The 22,265-nt window shown below is 34.7% G+C and overlaps 1 long non-coding RNA gene across 1 annotated transcript; it reads left to right on the top strand.

Annotated features, from left to right (window-relative positions):
• Positions 1-9,507: 9,507 nt before the first annotated feature.
• On the top strand, positions 9,508-14,389 carry LOC137740867 (uncharacterized). Its single transcript, XR_011069183.1, has 4 exons — positions 9,508-10,085; positions 10,405-10,455; positions 13,965-14,057; positions 14,163-14,389. It is a non-coding gene; the product is annotated as an uncharacterized lncRNA (long non-coding RNA).
• Positions 14,390-22,265: the final 7,876 nt, after the last annotated feature.

Below are 22,265 nucleotides of genomic sequence, written 5' to 3'. Positions count from 1 at the left end.
TGCTCGACCCTGATATTCACCAAACACCAAGGTAGGTACGTGCTGGCCAACACCCGAAGGTGACGAAGCCATATTAGGATGTGTAATACCCCATATTTAAAAAAAAAAAAAAAGGTTATATATATATATGTGTGTGTGTGTGTGGGTAATTACTTTTTTACGTAATGATTTTATTAGATTTATTTTATGTAAGAACCTACTTGCAATATGTAAAATAGTTTCAATGTAAAATCCTTTTGCTACAAATTATTTCAAAAACTAGCTCGTCTTATTTTCATATGTAAGTAGATATATTTTTAGTTTGAATTGGAGAAGGAGATTATGATGAGTTTGGCTTGATTATTTTTCTCACAAAGGGCCGAGAGTTTGAGGTTGGACTAAATGAGTAATTTTGTCTTGATATTTTCTCTCAAAGATGAGGTGGAGAGTTTGTAACATTACGAGTTAATGATTTGGTGATTACTCACCACTCTAAATGTGAAGGTGGAAGTCTACTTAAGGGTGAGTTGGCAAGTTTGTATTCATTAGGAATCTAAGAGTTAAATGTTTGGTGATGATTCATCCCTCCAAAATTTGAAGAGGTGGGATTCATATCCCTTAGACTTTGAACGTGGCTTTTGAGCTTTTGTCCACTTTGCATGATATTCACCACTCTAAATAAAGGAAGATGACAACTTATTGTGGTTAGAACATTTCACGTGGCCTTTGATGCAAGGAACATCTTGCATATTATTCATTAGTTCATAATTAGCTTCACATTTGTTGTTTTTCTATTGGACCGCATTTCATTGCTAAGGATTAGGACAACTTTTGTTGCCTTGTTAAGGGAACACATTTCATGGTGATGATTAGGTTAACAATTGGTGTGTTTCTATTGGAACACATTTTATGTCTAATGATTGGCACAACACTTGCTTTCTTTCTATTGGCACACTTGTGGAAATTATTTGGAGAGGAAGATAGCAAGCAATCTTTATAAAGGAAGGAGCAAGAACCAATGGAAGACAAGGGAGAAAAGAGAGAGGAAGAAGAAGAAAAAAAAAAAAAACAACTCCAAAGCCATTCTCCTTTTTCATATTACCCCTTATCTTTCATATACATTTTGTTTAGGCTTTAAGCCATCTTTCATTGTATTTGTAAGTTTCTCATATATAGTGAAATATAATGAAAGTAAACCTAGTGGATGTTGTCGATTTGGCGAACCACTTAAATCTTGTGTTGTTTATCTATTTATATTTTGGAGAGCATTGCCATAAGAAGCACTCCCATCAAACCATCAAAAATATCCATTTACTTTCCTTGAGAATGTTGTAAAATAAGAGAGACAAATCCCAGAAAATACATGAGAGCTTGCCCAACAAAATTTCTTTATGGAACTTAAATGGATTTATGCATAAATATCACCTAGAGAGAGAGATGGAGTAATATGTTAAAGTAATATTTCTCAATTAGATTGTTATGTGTTATCCATACTACATATTATTGATAAGATTGTACGATTTTGGCTACTAACAGTTTGATTAGTGTTGCAGATGATTATTGATATCCTTGTTACATGGCATATAAATTGGGAGTATTGATACCTATGTGAACATGACATATACATATGCATTTCAAAGCAAGAAAGAAAGTTTAGTCAGTTGTGTTGAGTTTTGTAAAGTGTTTGAATTGTGAGGATATTCAAGGGCTGAAGTTTGCCTTGAATATAAAATAATAAACATTTTATATGTCAGGCATATGGTGCAGGGCTTGAGTGTACAAATTGGTTGATTATAAAAATAATGAAATCTTGTATATGTCAGGCGTTGGGGGAAGGGCTTGAATATAGAATTGGGTGTGGGGGGAAGTGCCTGTTTAATAAAGTGGAAACTAAGAGTTTAATTACAAAAAATTGGGTTAAGGGATGAACGGGAGTTAACTCATATTCTAAGGTATTCGGAGCCAAATGGTATAAGCATGGTATGGGACGTGCAAGCTTGGATGCCTTAGGTATGTGTTGACGGGATTAAAAGGGAGTGAGTACATTCATCCATCCCATTTGCATATATTCCATGCATTTGAAAGAATTGTTACAATTTAATTATTGTAGTTTTTATTGTGAATTAATTTGTGCATTATTTTTATTCCGCTGTGTATTCAATAAATTTTATGTAAGATTTTGTTGATGTATGGTGTAATCGTTATAATTTTATTTTATTTTCCACCATATCTTGGTTGTAAAATTTATTTCCATAGCTAAGATTTGGCTTGAGTATACAAATTGATTGATTATTAAAACAATCAAATCTTGAATATACAATTGGGCGTTAAGGGAAGTGCTTGTTTAATAAAGTGGAAATTGAGAGTTTAATTACAAAAAATTGGGTTAAGGGATGAACAAGAGTTAACTCATATTCTAACATACTTAGAGCCAAGTGGTATAAGCATGGTATGGGACGTGCAGCTTGTGTCACATCCCGACCCTTCAACTCCGAAGATATTGTCCGCTTTGGCATTCCCCGCCCGAAAGGGGGCTACCGCACGGCTTTGCTTCTGTGGGCCGGTACTTGGGCCGTAGCCCAGCGCCTGCCACACCCCTACTGGGCGCCCACAAAAGGCCTCTTCAAAGTTAAGGAGCCAGGCATGGACATATAAGGCCAGGACTCGACCCTCGTGTGGCCGATGTGGGATGTAACATCCTCCCCCCGTAGGGGTGCCCGACGTCCTCGTCGGCACATCGAACCAGCACGAGTCCGGCTCTGATACCAAATTGTCACATCCCGACCCTTCAACTCCGAAGATATTGTCCGCTTTGGCATTCCCCGCCCGAAAGGGGGCTACCGCACGGCTTTGCTTCTGTGGGCCGGTACTTGGGCCGTAGCCCAGCGCCTGCCACACCCCTACTGGGCGCCCACAAAAGGCCTCTTCAAAGTTAAGGAGCCAGGCATGGACATATAAGGCCAGGACTCGACCCTCGTGTGGCCGATGTGGGATGTAACATATAGTATGTTTGGATGAAGAAATTTAAGATTACTAAGGAATTTTAAAATGATGGAAATTAAAATGACAGGATTTTATTTTATAGAATTTGTGAATTTTCTTGTTTGGTTAACCTAAAAGAACAAGGGAATTGAATATGAAATTTGTTATTTTTAAACTCTCAATCATAGAAATTGAGAAATGACACCAATTTACATAGAAATTAAACTTGAAAATTGGAGGTCCCAAATTCCAAATTTTTTTCCACGCGGAAATTCTAAATTTCTATGGTTATGAATTCAAACAAGGGAATTGGTGCATATCAATTTATAAATTCTGACTTTTACACAAATTCCAAGCTTTAATCCAACATATATATATATATATATATATATATATATATATATCAAAAGACATCCTAATATCCAAAAATGAAAAATGCTAGCAAGATTACACTTTTATATCACATTGATGTATTATATGATGTGGCAAGTAATATGTACATGAAACGTCAATTAATGGTTTTATCCCATTAACTAATGATTACATGAATCATTTACTGATGCGAGAATTATACGCACACAAATTAAACCCTCTTTTTGTCAATTGTAGTATAAGTATAAGTAGGGATCGTTCTGGACCGGGGATTAGGAGGGATTGTTAATCACTTGGATTTGACTCAAAAACGTAAAATAAAGTTTAAAACACTAAACTAAACTCAAAGAATGCGAAGCTAAACGCTTAAAACACTAAAACAAACCAAAAGACTCAAACATCACCCAAAACACTCAAAACTGCCTTAAAAACACTTTCTGGGCAGTTTTGAGCACTTTGGTGAATTTGGACGAAATTGGGAAATAAATTTAATCAAAACTCTTATAAACACAAACTAAGATACTTTCTAACTAAATTGGACAATAAAGTAAAGGGGGATTTAGGTTTTGACAAATTTAAACTAAATGTACAGATTGTAAATTAAAGCAAAATGTAAATGTGAATGTGTGATAGAATTGAATGGAATGAAGGCTAGCTAAGGGGTTCATCTCCACATATGTTACACTTGCATAATAAAACGATTTCCAATTGCATTTCAATAAACCATGAATTCTCAACACCCCAAGTTGACCGTGAATTGCACTAATTAACCCTCAGATTTTCCTAACGTTATTGAATTGGATGATTGCATACGACAACCCAAAACATTCCCCACAAGTTCCCTATATGAACTGCATAATAGAGATACAAGCAAGAATCATTACGTTCTTTGAAAACCATAAGCATTGACGAAGCACTCGTTACTATGAACTGCATGAAACTCTTGCCAAGAATTTATTTAACGCGATTGTTTATAAGCAACCTCCACTACTTGTGAATATAAGTTTGTAACGATTAGGTGAAACTCACTTATATTCTAGCGTCATATTCATGCATGAAAATTAAGTTTGCACTCTCAATAAACATACATAAATAAGTTATCTATCAAATAGTTAAACAAATTGAATTCACAACTTATGAAACGCAATTAGAAGTAATCAAATCATAATGCAAGCATAAACATATATTTCGAATCCCCCCCTAGCCAAAGGGGGGTTTTAGTTCCTCATACGTACAAAACAAAGAGAATTGAAATTAAACATTGAAATCAAAGGAAAAGAAACACCTAAACATTCCAACAACTCATGGTTGAATTGTATGAACGTTTAGGCCCGCTTCTCTTCCTCTTTGTTGTAGCACAAGGTCTAAGGATTTGTGAGGAGTGATAGGCACGGCAATGGATTGTTTTTGTGGTGTTTGGATTAGTAGGGAAGTGGTGGATTTGCACGGCAAAGGGGGGGTGTTTTTGGTGAATTTCTGAATATGGAAGAATGAATCCATGTTGTGTGAAGTGTGTATGGTTTTTATAGGGAGATGAATGGATGGGAGAGGGAACATGACAGCTAGGTTTGGATGGGAGAGGGAACATGACAACTAGGTTAAGTGAATGCATGTGCAAAACAGCTAGGTTAAGTGAATGCATGTGCAAAGCTGGAAATGGGATGGGAACTCACGGCACAAGGGAAATATGAATGCATGTGGCTGATTTAATTGAAGATGCATGTGCAATGAAGTGGAATGATAGCTAGGTTGAATTAATTAAAGGGAGTGCATGTGAATTAGGTTGGAAAGCTGGAATGATGAAGTGGGAGTGCACGGCAATGATGAGTATTTTCTGCAATGGTTGCAATGATGAAATGGATGGGAGTGCATGTGGCTTGGGTGCATGTGGAGTGGCTTGTGCATGTGGAGTGCTGGAACAAAGGTGGAAGCACGGCACAAAGTGTGGAGTGAATGATTGAATGTGCATGTGGGTGAAAATGCATGTGGAATTGGTGCTTGCGGCTTTGAAGTGATTTCTGAAAATGAATGTGTATGAAATGATAATGTTTTGCACGGCTAGGTGTTGTGTTTGTTTGAATGTGCATGTGGCTGAATGGATTAAAGAATGGGAGTGCATGTGATTAAATTAAAGGATGGAATGCATGTGAATTAGGTTGGAAAGAAGGGGAAGTCACGGCACAAAGGTGAATGGGTGATGTGTGAATGTGGTTGAATGATTAAAGTGTAAATGGTTAATGAATGGTTCTTTGTTGATGGTGGAAAGCTGAAATGATGAAGTGGGATGCACGGCAAGGATATAGGAAAGGTTTAAATGTCCTAAAACTAAAGGGAACAAGGTTCCAACACTTTGGTCTTCAATTAGGTCTTCAATTTCGTCCAACACTTTGGCTCCAAGCATAAGCTATCCATCCTTAGCCCAAAAGTGCTCCAAAAGTCTCCAAAATGCATCTTTTTGCTCATTTAGCCCTTTGGACCTACAAACACACGAAAATAGCTTAAAGTACTAAAATTACTAAGTACTAGCAACATAAATGCAAGAAAACAAGCAAACTAAGGCGCATAAATATGCTCCTATCATTTACCACTTAATGTAATGTGGTATAAATATATGGTCTACTAGCATTACTCTATTTAAATAACGTGCAAAACTTTTGCAATTGATATCCTTTATTTTTTTAATTAAACAAAAGGTGTTGTTATTGACACTTAAAAAAAAATCATTCTACACTTCTTATAAGTGTGTGTACTATAGAAAGTTAATTTGACTCTCACAATGACTTTCTATAATGTCAATAATATATCACAAGAAACATTTTTCTCAATAACCTTTTGGACATATTTTTATAATGCAGTTCATGATTGAAGTGGAAATTGACCACTGCTTATATTTGAATATTTCTATCGTGCAGTTCATAATTCATGATTGATGTCAATAATATTTTTTTTTATATTTGTATGACTTTGAGTATTCGTCCAAATTATTGACATGGACTACCCCTTTGTTAATTAATGTAGTTCAAGATGGCTTGAAATTGTTGGTTTGATGGTTTGTATGCTCTTGGTTTTAAATTAAATTTTAGGGTAAATTATACAAAATTACCTCAATTATAGGTCGAATCACAATCTCATACCCCATGTTTAAAAATTACAATGTCATGCCTTATCTTACAAATTTGTTGCAATGTCAGACCTCCGTCACTTTTTATGTTAAATGATGACGTGGCTTGAGGCGGAGCCCACTTTCTCGTCCAACTGGATAAAAATATTAATTAAACATTGAAAAAAAAAAGATAAAATTAATTAATATTTAAAAAAGGGACCCACCCCTTACCATCACTATCACGCCTTACCTTTCTTCTTCCCCAGTTCATCTGTCCCCCTTTCCAGAGATTAAATGTAACAATCCGTTCCCAAATATTTTGGTTTTTATAATTTTAAAGTATGAATTTACGAAAATGCCCTTCGAGGCAAAAACATTGACTTTTGTTTACCACCTTGTCATGTCACGTGAGATTCATTTCCTTGGCGTATCCTAATAGTACTTATCGCTACAAACATGTGGGCGCAAGCGGAGTTGAATTTGGAGCTAAAACGTGAATCTTAGCCAGTCAGAGAACCTAATCAATATGCTTACATTTAAAATCAATATGCTTATTAGCCAGTCAGAGAACCTAATTTGGCAAGTGGGTTTTAAAGTTTCAATAGTTTCATTATGTGTAATTTTCTTGCTCTGCCTACTAAGAATCTAATAACCAAATGCTTAGTTATGTTCTCCTAATGGTTTTCAATTTGTTGTAGGTAAACGAGAACTACTATGCAGCAGGGGAAGGGAAGGGAAGTAAAAATTATAAGGAAATGCGTAAAAGTTACAAGCTTTTAATTAAAAATAGAAATGGAGTGACACCAAACAAAATATAGGTAAAACTAACCACTACTTTCTTTCTATTTAAATATAAATCAATTGATTAAATTTGTGTCTATACAAGTTTAAAATGAAGTTATCTGTTAATTTTAAAAGAACTATGCATGCTGGATTTTTATAGAAGTGTCATGAAAGTTTTATACCAAACTTTTTACAGGAATTAAGTTGATTTAAGTATGGGTGGTTTTGTATCTGAAATCCTTTCATTTCTCATACATCTCCTTTTTTTTTTTTTTTTTTTTTTATTGTTTGGCTTCCGAGATTTGAGAAAATTAGGACATTTAAAGATTTTGATTTCATTTTAAATTTTCTTAAATTTATTGATTATTAGATGACATAATTTGTGATATACTGTAATTGATTTGAGCAATTATTATTAATTTTAAATATTCATGGTTTGAGCGGCAATGCGATGAAATGGGTATAAATAACATATTTTGTGTGTTTGAATCCTCAATGAAGTTGTTTACTTCAGTAATTGTGTTTGTTTGATAATAGGGATCTTATTGAAAAGCAAGGAAGAAGAATTAAATTAGATTATTGCGGGGCTCAGGAAAAACTATGCTTCTTTACAAGAGAAATTTACGAAATATGAGTTGGATAAGATGGTAAGTAGATGGGTTTGATATTCAATGTGGCTAATTTAGTTAACTTCTGTACATCATTAAATGTTTGAATATGTCTATCAGGCTGCAATGGAATCTCTTATCAGAGAAAGAGAGGCTAGACTTGAAATTGAGCGACGACAAAATGCCCTCTTATATGAGCACATGAGAGTTCGAAGAGAGCTTTTAAGTGCTACTCATAAAGTAGGCTCCGTGAGCAATTGTTCTTGCTATTTAGGCAATTTCCTGGAACATTGAGTAGAAAAACAAATTAGAATTTTGTCAGTTCTTTTTTTTTATGAAGTGTAAGCGGTAATGCATTTCATCCTAATATGCAACTTTTATTCGTATCACATTTTGAAAGGTTAGCATCTCAAGTGAACCAATTTACCATTTTCTATTTAAATGAAATTTAAGATAACCTCCTGTTCATGTTTGTTTAACAATTTTTTATAATTCATTATATAGTTTTCGAAAAGGTCGTGCATAATTCTTACTGAACTTGGTTTTGATTTCTTTTGTTTGTTTACGGATGGAATGAGTTAATCACAGTTCTATCCAGTTAGTCATGTTCCCATTGTTGCATGACTTTTTGAACAGAAAACAAGGTTTATTATTTCAATTTCCACATCTACTTTTGGTAGATTTCATCTGCACCTGTTACTATTTTGTGGCTATATATGATTTATTTGACTTCCCAATTTTGTATAATTAGTACCATTGAAATACATTTGGCATACGTGAATTTTACCTTTCTACAATTTCTAATTACTGCTTAAGTGGAACAAAATTAACTCAAACATTGCTTATGAAGAGAATGAAGTTGCATAATCTTTCATGAAATTTTCAATCCTCCAGCAACGGGCATAAATATCTAGTATATACTAAAAGAGAAAAACAAGTGAAATACTGTTTATAAACAGAGTGTATTTCCGAAAATGCCCTCACTTTAATGGTGTAATTTCAATGTTGTCTCGACCGTCCACTTTGAATCTGGGTCGTCCATTTTTTTAGACACCGCTCGGTCCGTCCATTAAAGAAGGACTGAAAAAGCTGGGCCTTCCCATTTGATTCCAGTACGTTCCATTTGATTCCAGTATCTTCTTCTCTCTTTGTGTTTATATTTATTTTTCCTGAGTTGTGTTCAAATATGACAAACAAGAACTACAAGGGCAGCTAAGAATATTCAGCGATCCATTAGTGGTTGAAGAATTAATTGGCTGTATATCTTGGATTTGTAGCGTTTTCGTTTCGGAAACATGTGAGACTTTATGCATTATGTATATCTGAGTAATTTTATATCCCTTATATATTTGTGGTACAAAATATTAGTTCACTTACAATTTAATTCTATTCATTGTTGTCGTGTCTTTTCAAGGTAAATGGTCAATATTGAAGTCTATTGATACTGCGATTTAATTCTATTCAATAACACTTTTAGTTATTTCTGCTCAAATTTTGGTATCTGGAAATGCTTTTAGCCTTGCCGGAGCATTCCCAGACACACTCTTTAAGTTGATCAATCATTTGTTTTGTTCAACATGGCACGTTGCTCTTTAATATTTATGTGTATTTGTTATAAATTGAATCAATTGATTAGGATGAGAACTTCAGTTTTGAGTTTTGTTCTACAAGGAGTGGTCATTTATATATGTGTGTGAATTTTGCAGTGAAATTAAGGAGAGGATTAAGAAGACCAAGTAAAGAAGAGGCGTGGTTTTGCAATCTATGACTGCAGCTGTGGTTTTAAAAATGTCTAATTTTATTCACATGTGTATTCTTTTCATGTGCGTAAGCAAATGTACATGCATAGGCATGGTGCGTGTGTGTGTTTCTTCTTTGCTTTACTTTTATTTTTATTGAGATTTGGTCAGTATTAAATTGAAATTGATATTTTAGACTTTACTCATTTTTGTAACCCAACATGTGAAGGGTTAATTCTATTTTTAGGTTGAAGGAAAATACGGTGTATAATCTTGGGAGTGCTTTCGATTCTACTCTCATCTCTAATATGAATATATGTTACAACCCTGTCCTGTGTAATCCGAAAGCTAAAATCACACCCTCTCAATCTGAACTTCATCGTAGATGTACTCTCTTTCCGTCTTAATTGCTTCTTAGGGATTCTCTGTTTTGATTTTTATCATCCAATTTGTTTAATTTATTGTTAATTTCAGGGTACTACCAGTTTTGTGCTGACTCTGATTCCACACTTCAGAAAGGTATGCCTATAATTTATGATAAATTTTGCCAATTTGCTTCTCTTGATTTGGAACGGTATGACTCCAATCACTTTGTTTTCCAAAGCCATCTTAGCACCTGCATCCCCAATTGTAGAACAAAAGCTAATCCAATTGCTAATCTTAGCATCACCAATTCACCATTATCTTTTGATTTTGAGTGCCTTTATCGAAAAGAGGGCAACTACACAGTTTTATATCTTCGATATACAAATATCAGCGTTGATTTCTTTTGTTTACTAAATACATGCATAATCTGTCGTTCGTTTGAACTTTGATTTATGTCAAACTTATAATATAGGTACTGGGACGTTGTTTGGAGCAAAGTTGGAGGTGACGATGTGGTGGAAAAGTAATGGTTTAATTCCTCTCTACCTAGCATACTACATAATCTTTCCAACTTTGACTAGAATTATATCCACAACTAGGCCTGACAATTTCTGACACGACCCGATAACCCGACACGACACGACACGAAATTAACAGGTGTTTGGGTCGACACGATAACGAATCGGGTCTTATCGGGTAACCCGATAAACACCTGTTAAGATAACGGGTTGGGTCGGGTATACACGTGGGTAAACACGATACACGATAAGCAGAATATTATTTTTATAATTTTATAACCCTAAAAAAATACTGTAATAATTATATACATTAATTTTACAATTTTATATCCCTAAAAATTATAATAAATATATATATATATATATTAAATTAACTATAAAATTTATAATAATTATAATTATTATATATACTATAATAATTATACCCCCAAAATATTAAGTCTATCTATACTAATTATATATATATATATATATTAAATTTTATAAAAACTATAATGCATATTAATTAATAATTTAATATGCATGAATCATGATCATGCATTTGCCAACTTGCCGCCTTTTTGAAAAAAAAAATGGAGGGAAAATGAAAATGTTAAGAAAAGTTGAAAATAAAACAAAAAAGTGAGGGAATTAGGGAAAGATGTTGGAGGGAAAAGTGAAAATGATAAGAAAAAGTTGAAAAGGAAACAAAAAAAAGAGGGAAAAATGAAAATTAATAGAAGTGGTGAGAAATTTTTTTATTTTTTTTTAAGTTATTAACTTTTTATCACACACATGACTGTCATGACATATCTCACTATTTTTATAATTACACGTGATGTATGTACTATTCCGTGTACCAGTCAATTATAATTTATAGGTACAAAATAAATAGATTTAAATCTACTTAATAAATATATATATATATACACACACACACACGGAACTTGATTGATGGCATACGAATTCTCCAAAACTAATTTCAACGATCCCAACCGTCAAACTTGTTTGTATATGCTTTGAGATCACATCAACAAAAAATCATAAAAAATAAACATTCAGAGATCAAGTAACAGAACAAAGCTTTTCAACGGTTATAAACGAAAAATCACGATTTAACGGTTATTTTAACTCTGATTTTGATGATTTTTTATAACTACACTCCTTGACCCTATATGAATACAATGAATGAATTCGATCTTCAATTTAAAATATTTACACAAGTGGATACCACAAAATCTTTTGTTATACTTAATGAAAGTATAAATAAACTCTAAGTGTTAGTCAATCTATCGTTTTACGAATTCTCCAAAACTAATTTCAACGATCCAAACCGTCAAAATTGTTTGTATATGCTTGGAGATCACATCAGCAAAAAATCACAAAAAAAAACATTCAGAGATCAAGTAACGGGACAAAGCTTTTCAACGGTTATAAACGAAAAATCACGATTTAACGGTTATTTTAACTCCGATTTTGATGATTTTTTATAACTACACTCCTTGACCCTATATGAATATAATGAATGAATTCGATCTTCAATTTAAAATATTTACACAAGTGGATACCACAAAATCTTATGTTATACTTAATAAAAGTATAAATAAACTCTAAGTGTTAGTCAATCTATCGTTTTACGAATTCTCCAAAACTAATTTCAACGATCCAAACCGTCAAAATTGTTTGTATATGCTTGGAGATCACATCAGCAAAAAATCACAAAAAAAAAAACATTCAAAGATCAAGTAACGGGACAAAGCTTTTCAATGGTTATAAACGAAAAATCACGATTTAACGGTTATTTTAACTCCGATTTTGATGATTTTTTATAACTACACTCCTTGACCCTATATGAATACAATGAATGAATTCGATCTTCAATTTAAAATATTTACACAAGTGGATACCACAAAATCTTATGTTATACTTAATGAAAGTATAAATAAACTCTAAGTGTTAGTCAATCTATCGTTTTACGAATTCTCCAAAACTAATTTCAACGATCCAAACCGTCAAAATTGTTTGTATATGCTTGGAGATCACATTAGCAAAAAATCACAAAAAAAAAACATTCAGAGATCAAGTAACGGGACAAAGGTTTTCAACGGTTATAAACGAAAAATCACGATTTAACGGTTATTTTAACTCCGATTTTGATGATTTTTTATAACTACACTCCTTGACCCTATATGAATACAATGAATGAATTCGATCTTCAATTTAAAATATTTACACAAGTGGATACCACAAAATCTTATGTTATACTTAATGAAAGTATAAATAAACTCTAAGTGTTAGTCAATCTATCGTTTTACGAATTCTCCAAAACTAATTTCAACGATCCAAACCGTCAAAATTGTTTGTATATGCTTGGAGATCACATCAGCAAAAAATCACAAAAAAAAAAACATTCAGAGATCAAGTAACGGGACAAAGCTTTTCGACGGTTATAAACGAAAAATCAAGATTTAACGGTTATTTTAACTCTGATTTTGATGAATTTTAACAGCTACACTCCTTGACCCTATATGAATACAAAGAATGAATTTGATCTTCAATTTAAAATATTTACACTAGTGGAATTTATATACTTAATAAAAGTATGAATCAACTATAATATTAATAATTATATACATTTAATATTTGTAATAGATTAGTAGTGTATGTATTATTTTTTTTATTAGGCTTTCATTTTCGAGTGTAGATATAGTACTTGAACGAGAAATGTTTTAATGTTTTCAAGTAATATTTATGTCGCAATGTGTGGTATGTGCAAATTGTAAAAAAATATATATTTTTCTTAACGGGTCATAACGGGTCGGGTCACTTTACCCGTTGGGTAAAGTGACACGACCTGTTAAGGACCCGTTAAGATAACGAGTGTGACACGACACGACCCGTTAAGATAACAGGTGTTACACGAAAACGACACGAACACGACAGACATGACCCGTTTGCCAGGCCTATCCACAACTCATTTACTGGCTACAAGGACTGAATATAGAGTAATGGTTTAATAATGGTTTTAGAATGGTAAAAGATTGCAGAAGCAACATGGAATTCAATGGTTGATATTTTGGCTATAATTACTTTTTGACACTTATGTATTAAAAAAATAGCATCCTATTATATATATGTTACTATGAGTTGGTAAAAGATTGCAGAAGCAACATGGAATTCAATGGTTGATATTTTGGCTATAATTACTTTTTGACACTTATGTATTAAAAAAATAGCATCCTATTATATATATGTTACTATGAGTTTAATTTATTTCCTTCAAATTCTTCCATAAAGTGTGAGGCCTTTGAGATAGGTTTTTTTTTCTTTTTTTTTTTTTTTTATCTAATTTATCCTTCTGGATGATTTAGTTTATTGGGATAATTTACTAGGATACCAGCATATAGATCACTTAGTTTATTGGAATTTGCTTTGTGGTTTTGCTTTAAGCAAATTAAGTACAATCAAGTGCAATTGTGGCTTCTTCTTGCTCTGTGTTTTGTTTATTGGGTACCTATTTATGGTTTTCCTATAGGTCCCTAATGTGAAATGGAAAGATGTTGGCGGTGTTAATGATGTGAAGAAATTGATTCTGGATACTGTTCAGAACTTCAAGTATATGCTCTTTGTAAGCGGAAGATCCTATTCAATTCCTTATCTCACTGTTGGATTTGCCATTCAATTCCTTATCTTACTGTTGTATTTTCCATGGGGTTTGGGTGCGCAATTACAGGGAGAGAGAGGGTGGGTGCAATCATTTTCTCTTTCTATATCCTTCCTTTCCCAATTTGCGTCTCTGGTTGTTGGCGTTCATCTTCCTCCTCAAGGTAAGGACTTTTCAATCAATTTCTGAAGATTTAATTTGGGTTTTATTGTTTTAGTTCGAACATTCACCGATCTATAAGCAATAGTTTCGGATCTAATGGTTTTGTTTTCGAATTTTCCTAGCTGTGTAGTTCATTTTTTTTTTGCTTCTGAATCTGAAAAATGGATTGAATTTTTTTTTTTTATTGCTGTAGATATAACCCAGAATTATTATTATTATTATTTATTTATTTATTTTCATTTGGTGAATTGGGTTTGGTCGTTGTACATTTTTCTCTCCTGCATCTACACAACGTTGTTCTACCATGCCTGGGTTTCGAAGTTCCAAATCCAATTTAACGCTTCATCAACTCCACTTAAAAGGTTCCTGCGTATCTTTTTCTCCCCAAATTCTTGGCCAAATAATTTTATAAGATTCAGGGAAATGATGCTAGAAGTGCTTAAGCTTATATATCTGTTTATTTATTGTAACTTTTGTTTTAGTTGTTTTTAGAATGAGTACAATTGAATTGCTTGCCTGGTCATTTGGTAAAAGTGCTTCTGTGTTAAATGTGCTTTTCTGTGAATAATCATTTGTTAAATATGCTTTTGCGTTTGAAGATTGACATTCATGCTGCAAGAATTAAGTTGTGCTAGATTATTCTGTAGTCCAACTGCGAATGTGTTGATGAAGAGCTTGAACATGTAACTCTGCAGTTTACGATCAGATAATTATTGGTTTCGAAATTCAAATTAACATTCATACATTTGAAAATTAGTTTGGGAATGCATAGGCTAATGTTCTTTTTCATTTTATGCGTTCCAAGCTCCAACTGTGTTTAATTCGAGACAATTTGGCTCATTTGTCTTGATTTGATAAAATTCTTGAGTAGATTGAACTAGTTCATTCTGAATTTTCAATTCAACACTACTACATTGTAAAACTGGTTTGCAAAGAAATTGTTTCCAATCCTGCTTAAAATTGACGAATGACTATTCTTGCAGAGTTGTATTGCAGAGAAGCTGTAGCACCTGAGAATTTTGAAGGTGATCCGATCAAAGGCCATTTGCAGCTAATGATTCTCAATTTCTCGAGTACACCAGTAAAGGTCCTCTATCTTTATTTCTCGTTGACATTTTTTTTTCCTTGATAACATAATTCACAAGGCTTTTAACCTATTATTATGATTACTGTTAACAATTATTCTTAGAGAGAGATGGATACACCAACCAGTGCATTTTCAAGGAGTACCAGAACATCATTTTTGGAATTAGATAACAATACTTGCTATAATTTTGGTAAGGAATCAGTTGACAGTGTGGGGTTCGTGGATTTTGGATTCGGCATTCTCTGAAATTAGCCAAGGAGTGGAAATTTTGATTGGTTTGATTGGTAATTTAGTATGTTATTTAAAATTATGAGAGAAACAGAGATCATAGTATTATATATTTTATCAGCATTCAGCATTCAACATTTATTCAACATTTATGAATGTGAACTATCTTTGTATGTTTATCAATTTATTTTTTCATGGTTTTCAGTTTCCTGAATGAAGTTTGACATTTATGAAATTTGACAATTTATCTTCCTTTGCATTCATGCATTTGAACTGCAAATTAGTTTATGCTAAACACTGTTTAATAATTTAGAGAAAAGGTTTCAATTGTTTGTCATACAATGCAGTTGCAAATTTGATGATTTAGAATTAGCTTATCCATCTTCCATATGATTTCTAATCCCGCTGCAACGTGCGGGCAGCAATTTCTAGTATATGGCTATTTTGGTATATTTTAGAAAGGGATACATGACATCAGTTTGGTTAATTCTAATCGATTACTTTCATAGGAAAGTCCGTTTTGAAGAAACTACTTAGGTGGAATGTGTTGATCTAATCCCTTTTGTACATAGATAGCCAAAAGATTTACAATTTTTAATTGGATATCGATTTAATATTTTTGTATGTGAAAGTCTTCCAAATTTTTTTTTTAATGTTAATAACATTAATCTTCTATGGCATAACCTTTTATATCTTTCAAACATAGTGTTTTATACAAATTATATTCCCATAGCAACGGGCGGGCTACATTTCTAGTTCCTTCTACTCTTTGTGTGCTGGACAATGATTATCTTATGTTTGTGGTCTCCATTCTTAACATGCCTGCGTTGCCCACTGTTTGATTTGCGACCAAATTCTATTGGGCTTTAATTGGTCTCACCAGCCCATTCAATGGGCCTCTTATTTAGCCCATTTGAAAAGCCACCTGAGGTGGCTAGGGTGTTAGTTGGCAGCTGATGCTATCTACTGTTTTTTTATTGATAGCAGCAGCGCGAAAAAAAAGAAAAAAAAAAGATTAAAGGGGTGCCGCAGCCCCATTTTGGAGAGAAAAAGAAAGTGTGCTCCTCTCACTTGGTTAGCACTCACTTAACCAAAGTTGTATTTGTGTATTATTAGTTTTGAGCTTTGTATAAAGAGGAAATTATTCATTATATTTACTTCTCTATTTGTTTCTTTGGTAAGTGAGAGTTAATGGGTGTATTGAGGCGTTGGGCTGTGAGATTGCTAACACTTTGTAAATACTCCCATTTGATTGATAGTGGATTATTGGGTGAGCTTCTACTGCTTCGAGGACTTATTCCAATTACACTGACTGTTGAAAAACCTAGTTAAATCTCGGTGTCTTTTATTTTTATTTTTGCATTTCATTTGATATTATTTCATGTGGGTTAGTTTGAGTTGGCTTCCAATTGGTTTGGTGCTATCCTAGCACAACACCCACCTTTGTTGATCTGCGTCAGCGGCTCCTCGCCCATGCGGCACAGGCTGCGCGTCTCCATGCTTCCTCTGCTGCCCAAGCTTTTCTCACTGCCCAAAAATATCTACCCATTGTGGGATCTTGCAGAATACCGCAAGTGGGTTCCAGTGCCATCCAAACCCTGAATTTCGTTGACTGTGTTGTGTAACTCATCCACCATTTAATGCATAGAAAATAAAACATGCACAATTGTGTGCAAGCAAACACAAAGTCAAGACTTGCTTCCAACTTTTCTTGTGGCAGTCACCATGTCTTCTCTTGAAACAAGACTTCCATGCCACAACCGAAAGCCAAACACAAAGTCACCAATGGCTGCTGCCATTTCAATGTAGCATTCAGAAAGTACACTATCAAAATTGTTGCCAACTCATAAGTATATGAGCCAAACACAACAATCCCACATCGGTAAGAGGGAGAGGAGAAAAGTAATTTAAATAGGATTATCCTATTTTAATTAATATCGAGATTTTTTATGATAAAATCTCATACTTAACTGATTGGGCAGGTGGTAAAGTGGGGACAATATCGGTGTTGTTGGAGTAAGCTCTCTGCTCGACTACTTGAAAAATTCTACATGGTATCAGAACCAGGGAATGGGCTCACGTGCACAGCCAGAGGCGTGTTGGAAGCCAGACATCCCATATTGAGGAGGAAAGCAATTTAAATAGGATTATCCCACTCTAACTAACACTGAGACCTTTTGGAGCTAGCCCTCAGCCCATTGACCTAAAAAATTCTACAACCTTTGATGTCAAGAATGGCGTGACTCGGAACATTGACCTAAAAAATTCTACAACCTTTGACCTAAAAAATTCTACAACCTTTGATGTCAAGAATGGCGTGACTTGGAACAACCTTTGATGTCAAGAATGGCGTGACTTGGAACATTGACCTAAAAAATTCTACAACCTTTGACCTAAAAAATTCTACAACCTTTGATGTCAAGAATGGCGTGACTTGGAACTTACAGCTCATTCATGGGGTTTATCCTTTTGGAGCTGGCCCTCAGCCCATTGACCTAAAAAATTCTACAACCTTTGATGTCAAGAATGGCGTGACTCGGAACATTGACCTAAAAAATTCTACAACCTTTGATGTCAAGAATGGCGTGACTTGGAACAACCTTTGATGTCAAGAATGGCATGGCGTGACTTGGAACAACCTTTGATGTCAAGAATGGCGTGACTTGGAACATTGACCTAAAAAATTCTACAACCTTTGACCTAAAAAATTCTACAACCTTTGATGTCAAGAATGGCGTGACTTGGAACTTACAACTCATTCATGGGGTTTATCCTTTTGGCATGTCCTTCCTTTCATTGCTTTATAATGAATTTTATGGACTGCAATGTTGGATGATAGCTGGGGCTATGTTTCCTTCGCCAGAGCAGTTAAACATTTGTTACTTAAGTTAAATAATGTGGTGTTTTATTTATTTATTTATTTATTTTTATGATATTCTAATATATCGGTAGTCAAGTTTGTTGCAACAATATGCTTCTCCTTTTACATATGAGTTTATAGAGGAGGAAAGCAATTTAAATAGGATTACCCCACTCTAACTAACACTGAGATCTTTTGTGATAAAATCTCACACATGACAGATTGGGTAAGTGGTAAAGTAAGGACAATATTGATGTCGTTGGAGTAGGCCTTCGGCCCGTCGACCTAAAAAATTCTACAACCTTTAATGTCAAGAATGGTGTTTGGGACTTGGAACTTACAGCTCATTCATGGGGTTTATCTTAGGGGTGGGCAAACGGGTATAGGAACCGCGGGTCGGGACGGGTAATCATGGTTTGGGACAGGTACGGGCCGGTTCCTAATTTTTAAAAAGAGAAACTGGTTGGGGAGGAGGGGCTTTGGAATGTTAGGGGCAGGCCGGGTCCAAAAGTATAAAAAAAGGGGTACCCGGATTGATCCGTTTGTAACATCCCAGTTTAAAAACGTTACTATCTCCCAGGCCACTTCCTTTTTTCCTCCCCGTGGGTTGTGACAGTTCTCAATCCCAAGAACATTGTCTCATTGTCTCTCTCTCTCTCTCTCAACTCGATGTTCTTTCCACTATGAGAACACACACACACACACACACACACACACACACACACACACAAACACACACACACACACACACACACCATTTCCCCGTATTTCCCCTTCCCCCAATCTCTCGAACCTTCTCCCTCATTCCTTTCCTCGTTTCGTCTCCCTTATCTTTGCAACTTTCCTTCCCGGAGCACAGACACACCACACCCACACCCCACCATGACCTCAACCATAGTGGCGCACACTCCGGCGAGCACTATCACCACTTATGGACCGTTCCCCCTCTTTTTCTCACCTCTCAGCGAGCACCATCAGGCAAGGGGAAGCCTTGTTTGGGCTGTACGAGGCGAAAAACCTATCAAACCCGAGCGGGTTTTGGGATCCGGAGAAAAGGGATTACTCACTTTGATGGGTCTGAGCGTGGATTGCAAAGAGAGGCTCAGATTTTGGCAGCTGCGACGACGGAGCCTCGGCTGCAGCTGTGACGACGGAGCTTCCACCATTGTTGTCCTTCGATTAGTAAACTTAATTGCATCCACTCCCACGAAGCAGTGGATGCCTGTTGTGGTCAGATTGTGGGTCTCCATGCCTGGAACCGACGCGGCGATTGAAGTCGGATTGTGCCTATTCTCAGTTTATAAATTATATAAAAAAAAATTAAAAAAAAATTGGACCCGTGGGGTCGGGCGGGGCGAGTCTAATAAATAACGGGTCAGGTCAAGCCTGGTTTCAAAACTCAAAATCCTTTTACCCGGACCTACCCGCCCCATTACTTTTTAAAATGGGTAGGTCTGGTTCCTTCAAAAATGGGCCCAGCCCGGCCCGTGCCCAGCCCTAGTTTATCTTTTTGGCATGTCCTTCCTTTCATTGCTTTATAATGAATTTTATGGACTGCAATGTTGGATGATAGCTGGGGATATGTTTCCTTCCCTAGAACAGTTAAACATTTGAATGTAGTGTTTTATTTATTTTTTATTTTATGACATTCTAATATATTAGTAGTCAAGTTGGTTGCAACAATATGCTTCTCCTTTTACACATGAGTTTGTATCTCATGGTAATGGGGTTTCCATCTATAATATATATATATATATATATTTTTTTTTTTTTTTTTTTTTGGGACTCCCTTTCATTGCTTTAATTTATCCTTTCAAAGTTCATCATAACTGCATTTCTACCAAGGTTTTTGGCCAAAAAATTACTTTTGAATTTTGCATGGAAATAGATCTTAAAAAGTTAAAACAACTTCAAAAAGACAGTATTTCCAAAACTTTCAACCAGATTACTGCAAAATCCCGACAAATTAATTTCTTACAAGAAGAAATTACACACAAAAGAGTTGAAGAACAGTTAACAAATAAGTCTTTGTTAGAATCTATTAGCCAGTTTTCTAATAAACTTGCTAAGGAAATCTGTTCAGATCTCCCCAATGCTTTTTGGCATCGAAAACAACATATTGTTAAACTACCTCATGTTAAGGATTTTAATGAATAAAAAATCTCCACCAAAGCATGACCTATTCAAATGAATCAGGAAGTTTGAACATGCTGGGTATGAAGTGGTTTGGTATGATAAAGGGGAATTCCCCATGCTTGCTCAGAGAGAAATTTTCCAATGTGGAGGGAATGGTATAATATTTTGTTTTGGTGAGTGGTGCTGTAAATAGGCTTAATAGCAATGCTTTCGGTCTCAAAGAGAATGGTCTGGTAATATTTGAGGCTTTGGTAGGATTCTGTTGGAAGATAATGAAAATTTGGGGGTAAAAGAAGTTTAGCAATACGTTCTGGGGGTTGATTTTTGTCAATATGAAGAGGGATGCAAAAAAGCTTTTCAGAAGTGGGGTTTTGAATATATGGTGATAATTTAGCAAAGCTAGGTGTTTTTTGAACTGACGGTGATGGGGATCGAACTGATGAGTATGGATCATATGGGGTAGCTAATGCTGTTTGGTAATTTGGTCGGATATTTCATATGGTAGATCCTAGGGGAGTGAATCTGTTTGTGTTGGCTAAGGCTGATGAAGAGTCGGGAATAGACTCTTGTTTTACTGGTGCTAGGGTTTGGGTAAGAGTGGCTGGAAGCCTTCTTTGGTTAGTGCCCATTCTTCCCCTGCAAAATTCTCTGGTTAGAAAATCTGGGATGCAATTCTGGCTGCCTTTAATGTACTCAATTTCAAAATCAAAAATACTTTAATATGGCTTGCCAGCGTGCAAAAATTTGTTTTGAACATCTTTCTGTAAAACATGTTTTGCAGATTTGCAATCAACACAAACCAAAAATTTTTTATTTAATAAATCATCTTGAAATTTGCTAATGCATAATACAATAGATAATATCTCTTTCTTAATAGTACTATAATTACTTTGAGTAGGATTCCAAACTCCTGAATGGAAACGAACAATTTGTTCAGGAGCTTCGGAAGAAGTTTTCTGCTTGAGGATACCTCCATAACCAATATCAGATGCATCGGTTTCGACTATTTTGAATGAGTCGGGAGTTGGAATGCCAAGGCAAGGCAAAGTCTTGACATGATTTTTGATCTGTTTGATAATATAAGTATGAGTTTGAGATCATGATGGAGGATTCTCCTTGAGACGATCAAATAAAGGTTTGCATTGTTGGCGAAGGTGAGGATAAAATTATGAAACATATTTGAGAGATCCAAGAAATCGCTGAAGTTGGGTTTTATCAATAATTTGATCTGGAAATTTATCAGCAAACTGGATGACTCTATCGATGGGTTGGATAGTAGATTTGTAGATATGGTAACCTAAAAATCTAACTTTGGTCAGAAATAACTTAATTTTGGTTGCTGAAACAACTAATCCATTGGACCTGATGATCCTAGCAAATGCATGCAAATGCTTCCAATGCTCATCTATTGATTTTGAAAAGATTAGTACATCATCAATGTAAACAATTGAAAAGTGACTATATTGATTAAAAATCTCATTCATAATGTTTTGAAATCCACTTGGTGCATTTTTCAAGCCGAAAGGCATTACGTTCCATTCATAGTGTCCGAAAGGAGTTACAAAAGCAGTTTTGTATTTATCAGATTCATGAATTTGAATCTGCCAAAAACCTGATTTCATATCAAATTTAGAAAAAACAGTTGCTTGAGAAAGTCTCTTTATCAAATCTCTTTTGTTGGGAATTGGATAATGAATCC

This window comes from Pyrus communis, chromosome 7 (assembly GCF_963583255.1).
Source record: "Pyrus communis chromosome 7, drPyrComm1.1, whole genome shotgun sequence".
Taxonomy (NCBI): domain Eukaryota; kingdom Viridiplantae; phylum Streptophyta; class Magnoliopsida; order Rosales; family Rosaceae; genus Pyrus; species Pyrus communis.
Note: the sequence above shows the minus strand (reverse complement) of the source record. Positions and strands in the feature narration are given on the sequence as shown.